The sequence below is a fragment of the Panthera tigris genome, chromosome B4 (assembly GCF_018350195.1).
Source record: "Panthera tigris isolate Pti1 chromosome B4, P.tigris_Pti1_mat1.1, whole genome shotgun sequence".
Taxonomy (NCBI): Eukaryota; Metazoa; Chordata; class Mammalia; order Carnivora; family Felidae; genus Panthera; species Panthera tigris.
The window spans coordinates 43,549,788-43,555,787 of record NC_056666.1 but is presented as its reverse complement, the minus strand read 5'-3'; positions in this window follow the sequence as shown (position 1 = coordinate 43,555,787).

The window sequence follows — 6,000 nt, the reverse complement described above, 5'->3', positions numbered from 1 at the left end:
AAGTTGGCTTGAATTTTCTTCTTCCCAGAAGATTAATGCTGCAACTAGTAAAGTTTAAGAATTTTGTATTTAGTACCCGAGAGTGCTTTCTTAAAAGTGTGCTTCGCAAATTCTGGCATTTCTACCTCATTGAGGGCAGATCCCCATATGTTCCAGTTTCATATAGCCAACCCAGCAGATTATTAGACCAGATAAAAATTTCCCTAATGAGCATGTAAAGTTTCAAGTTATGAATGAGGGCCCCCATATCAATATGATTTAAGCATCTCTTGTACAGCCCTATGTTTCTTCTCTCCTTACACCACACGACTCCATACATAATATCCCAGTTACTGCCAGGACCCATAATTTTTTTCATCATGTAAATTATTACCTCTCAAAACATATACTATTCTTCCCTATTCAGATTATGTTCTTTGTCATCTGGAAGTTATCATCCAGAGGCATTGGCAATAAGGAGAAGACTCATCCTACGAGGTACCTGCTAAAGGTAAGATTATTAAATGGGTTCCAGTCGTAGAAAGACTACTATTCTCTGGCAGCAGATTTTTTAAAAAGTTATAGTTTCTGAGGGCACAGAGGAATTTTGGAATCCAAGATTCACAGACTCATCTAGCCTAATAGTCTCATGTCAGGTCTCTGGAACACGATATTCATTTTTTCTACTCAAGGCTAATTTTTACTGACAGGCATACATGACTTTTCCAATGGGGTTTTGAGCCAAATTCTTATCACAGTCTACCCTGAAGATCCAGAACAGGAAAATTTTCATCAGAGCTGCCTTAGAGACACCGCAGATTTTGTATAATTCATTCAATTTTCAGCTAGCGACTAGAAGCTTTCATTTCCTTTTTCTAAGTTTTCTACTAGCCAGCCCTCACCACAATGCCTATCATTACCTCCATACCAACCACGGGCCACACTTTCATATATCCCAACTCTTCATCTTCCACGCCACTCACAGAAATTGACGACAGGTAAATATCTTATTGTTTTGAGTCCTCAATGGAGTCCTCCTTGTCCTCACCCTGACAGTTTAATTTCAAAATCCCATTTAGAAAATCCACTTCTTGAAACCACTCAGTTACCAGTTTTTCTAAGAAGTGTGGTACCTAGAAAAAAAATGCTGAGTCAAAGGCATCTAATGCTTTTTGCAGAAGTGCAACACAGGACAACAGGAATGAGTGCAAGGGAAATGAGATAGGACAAAAGAAGGATTAAATAGAAGGGGCACATTAATGGATATCAAGGGTGATTTTTTTTTATCTCAGGATCATCTTTAGAAAAGCCATTTAGACGACTTTGTCTCAGGAGCGGAAAGCAGAACAAGGGAGGATAACTTATCCATAGCTGTAGTCTCACATTGGTACAAAGTTTACATGCATGCTACTGTCTTTACCACATTTGTGCTCTGTGCATGCATGCACACGGAGGAAAATGTCACTCTTCCGTGGCAACTGGCAAGTCACAGGTTGGGAGGTGAGGAGTACATAATGATGGCACGAGAAAAGGTAACCTCAGGCATGCTTTGAATCAGTAGTCCTAACAATTAGTCTAAATAATTGTCCAGAATCCCTGAACGAGGTATGGCCACAAGGGTCTGAGGTTCTCAAGGGATGGTCAGTGCAGAAACGAAGGTAGAGTGACTACAGGGGAGATGGTTATCATCTGTCGATGATAACCCTGAAGAAGATCTGTGGGTCCCAAGGCAAATTCTTTTTTTTTTAATGTTTATTTATTTTTGAGACAGAGAGAGACACAGCATGAGCAGGGAAGGGGCAGAGAGAGAGGGAGACATGGAATGTGAAGCAGGCTCCAGGCTCTGAGCTGTCAGCACAGAGCAAATTCTTTAGAAGAGTATGAGTCTACCTTACCAAACATAGTGTTGCCCCATTCAATATCATAAAGTGTCAGTGTAATCAGTCTGCCACCAGGCTAGCCAGCTGTCCCACCCTGAATTGGTATTTTCTCTGAGACTCAGATTCAGCCTCTGTCTTTGGTAGCTTAGGCATTCATCAATTCCAGGCCATCCTTGGGTAGTAGAAGACCATGTTGATTTCATGAATTGTCTGCTATTCATAATTGTCTGTGTGGCCACTCCATATTCGTCCATTGATCAACTGTCAGTGTGTCTGAAGAAAGAAACTGCTAGATGGCCACAGCACATATCATTTTATCTTCCTGATTATTGAGAGTGCCCTCCTCGATTGTGGATATAATTTGTTGGAAGTTACATGGGAATGAGTATCTTCACAATTTGTGTCCATTCGAATCATCCTTATATATTCTTCTCTCCCAAATTTCTTTGTCCCTAATTTTCCGATTTTGTTCTTTTTGAGTTCTCAACCAGCCATCTAACCTGTCAATCTCTGACAGTGAGTCAGTTTAGATTTATATCTCTAGGTATTCATCTTTCCTGCCAGATGGACAACCAGATATAACACCCAAATCTCTACTGAATGTGAAGATTTAACTTCACTTTTGTCTTTCAAAGTCACCCCCCAAATGGACCGTGGTGTGGCATCTATTTCTAGCTGGCGTATTTTTCATTTCCACTGACAAAGATTTTCTTTTTACTTCTCCACATATGAGCATATGGAACCTTTTCCAAAACCACATCCGACCCTACCCCAAAGCCTGATACATGGTTGGAGTGAAGAGAGAAAATTAATACAAGATGTACCATGGGAGTCTGAAGCATCTCTTCATGCAGTTTACTGAACCTTTTTAGAACTGCTCAGACCTAGACTCCAATATAGCCCTTTTGAGTTTATGATAGAACACGGCTGTGCATTTCTAAATTTAGGGTCCCCTGGGTCAAATTGGTCAAATTAGATCAGATTCTTGCTGGTGAACATATACTGTATTAAAGTTATAGGATGTTTACTGCTTATTGTTCACTGGATACAATTAGCATAATGTCATCATCAAAGAAATAAATATATTTTGGCAATAATTTCTGAGCTATATCATGTCGAGATATATCAAGACGATCTAGTTCCTTCTGGGATATCTTATGGCAGAGATCAGGGCAGCTAATATATACTTAGGTTAGACAGTAAAGAAGTGCTTATGTTGTTTATGCTTGTAAATTAAAGGGAGCAATCCACTTTTTCAGAATGTAATCATCCAAGATAATGGCTGGAGGTTTTCTTTCAGGCTAGGTTAGGTTTGGGGGAAGAAGTGTCATAATGATACCTGTGGCCATGTTACAGTGTCCTCCAACAAAAAGGCTCAGTCTGTCTTTTTCCCAAGTGAGGGATTCCTGATCTGGAAAGAGCTTCTGATAGTAACTATGTAAGTGGGGGACTGGATAAAGGACAGGGAGTCCTCTCTCTGAAAATTTAAGTTTAGATTCTGGCCACTATTTCTAGCATCTTCTCAGCATATCAAGCAGCTACTTAGTCCTCCCCACCAACCCCATTTCTAGGAATCAACCCCAAAATCAACTATCCATTGTCACAGATCTCTGTGAATCAACACCCTGATTACCAGTCAGTCTCTCTGGCTTATTGCAGAAATTGAATACACCTCACCTTTAAAACCAGCTAATTACCAGTGATCAGAAACCTGATTCCACTGTCGCATCTTCAACTGTATCTCTGGTCTCCAAAAACAGTCGTCACAACAGGCCATCACCAAATGGGTTCTTAAGGTGTTGTTGCAAAGCATGCCCTCTGAGCCCTCCAGGGGAATATCACTAAAAAGTGGTTGAGTAGGTTGCACAGATTAGATTCATTGCAGCATAATAATTTCCCGGAGCCTTAAGATTCTTTCCTTTATGTTGTGCTCGGGAATTTCCAATATTTAAGCGTCATTAACTATATCCGGGTTTTTAGTAGCCAGCCAAGCTAATCATTAATTCACCTCCTAGATGATGAGGCAAACATTACATCCTAATTCGGTGTCAAAAATATTCATCTCTGTCAATTCACCTATTTATCCCATTGCAATGACATTCTTAGAATTCACTCTGATGTAGGCTCTCAGGCTCTTGGCAATACAAATTAGCTAGTTGTGTGATCCTACCTCATAAAAAAAAATCCTTTATCTTCTCTGTTCAGGCTCTGTTGATATCTAATTCTCTAACAATGAGTCTGATTATAATAAGAGTCAATGGGATTGAATGCTGATATAGCTCAGAGATGTCTCATTGAGAGAGATCTCTATTTGAACATATCTAAAATTTGTATCATAATGATTACCCCAAACTTTAGATTTATCCAGCGTTTTCTACTCAGTTAGTCATAACATCCTGTCAGTTTAACCCCCTGCACATTTCCCTAGTCAATTCACCACTGCCCATCTTAAGAGGTGTCATTTTAGTACATCATCCACCTTGGTCAATGCATATGCTATTTCATGGTAACATTTAGTCTACCTTGGTCCTGTCCTCTGGTTGACACGTGCAAAACAAAAGACGGAGCCATTCCATACTAAATGTTATACCAAATCAATGTGATGATAAAGAAAAGATGGTAAAAAATAAGTTTCTGAGAGGCTCCTGGGTGGCTCAGTCGGTTGAGCGTCCGACTTTGGCTCAGGTCATGAGCTCGCGGTGCATGAGTTCAAGCCCAGCGTCAGGCTCTGTGCTGACAGCTCAGAGCCCGGAGCCTGCTTTGGGTCCTGTGTCCCCCTCTCTCTCTGCCCCACTCCTGCTTGTGCTCTGTCTCTCTCTGTCAAAAAAAAAATTGTTGAAAACTTACACCTTTTACAAACTTCGTGTCATCATTTATGAATTAGTCAGTAGAAGAAAGCCTTTATCCTCTCCAGAAATGTTATAACTATATTCCCACTGAAATTGAGGGTTTCCCCACACCCATACCAAATCATCACTTTAATCTTAAAGGCACATTTTTTAGTCTGATAAGCTGTTTTATCATTCCACTTTACATTTCTCGGATATCTCTTGTGTTGAAACACCTTTGGCTACATTTATTGACTATATTTATTTCATTATTTGGGTAAACTATTCATTCCTTTACCCTTGTTTGTTACTAACTTCTTAATCCTCATTTATATATATGTGTGTGTGTGTGTGTGTGTGTGTGTGTGTGCACTCATCATATATTAATTCATTCAATAAGACTTTTTGAATACACATACACACACACACACACACACACACACACACACGCACACACACATAGAGTTCCAGGCGCTGTCCTAGGCACTGAGATAGACCAATAAATGAAACAGATAAAAACTTTTGATTTGGAACTTCCATGTTACTGTAGGAGACACACAATCAGCAAAATGAATAAGTAAATATGTAATCACACCATATATATGTACATGTTCCTGGCTGGAATTAAGACTTACCTCTGTGAGTAGCAAGTGGGGTTAGCTTGAGTTTGCAATTTAAATAGAATTATCATGAACAACTTCACTGAGAAGGTGACATTAAGCAAATGCTTGAAAAAGTGATGCAATGAACCTCATTGCTGTTTGAGGACATAAATCTCTAGGCAGAAGGAACAGGAAACTCAAAGTTCATGAGACCGTGAAGTCACTGTGGCTGGTGTGGACTGAGTAAAGGGTAGAATTGTTGGATCAGTGAGTCCATGAATATAAAACTAAAATATGATGAGCACTTTGGAGGAAACATGTTTGGTCACTAATGAAGACATTATTAAGCGAAGAGGCAGGATGAAATAAGAGAAAGTTCACAGTCTTCTGGGGTTCTGGAGAGCTATTCAACTATGAACACACTTTATCTTTGAAGAAAAGAGAGGGGTAATCCTAAAGACTATAAGGGATCATCAGGGCCACCACTCTGACTGCAAGCCCGGAAGATACAGCAAAAGGAGGAAAGGGGCAGCGTGGCAAAGCTGTTTCCTTCTCAACTTCAGAGTGTGATGCCACCTCCTGAGTTTCAGAGGCCCCTACTCAGGGCCTCAGGGACAAGACTGCCCCCCAGAGCTGAGAAAGCAGGGCCACCACCTAGGACCCTGGGGATGACACTATTGTCCCAGGGGGACCACAGGGCAGAGCATTCAG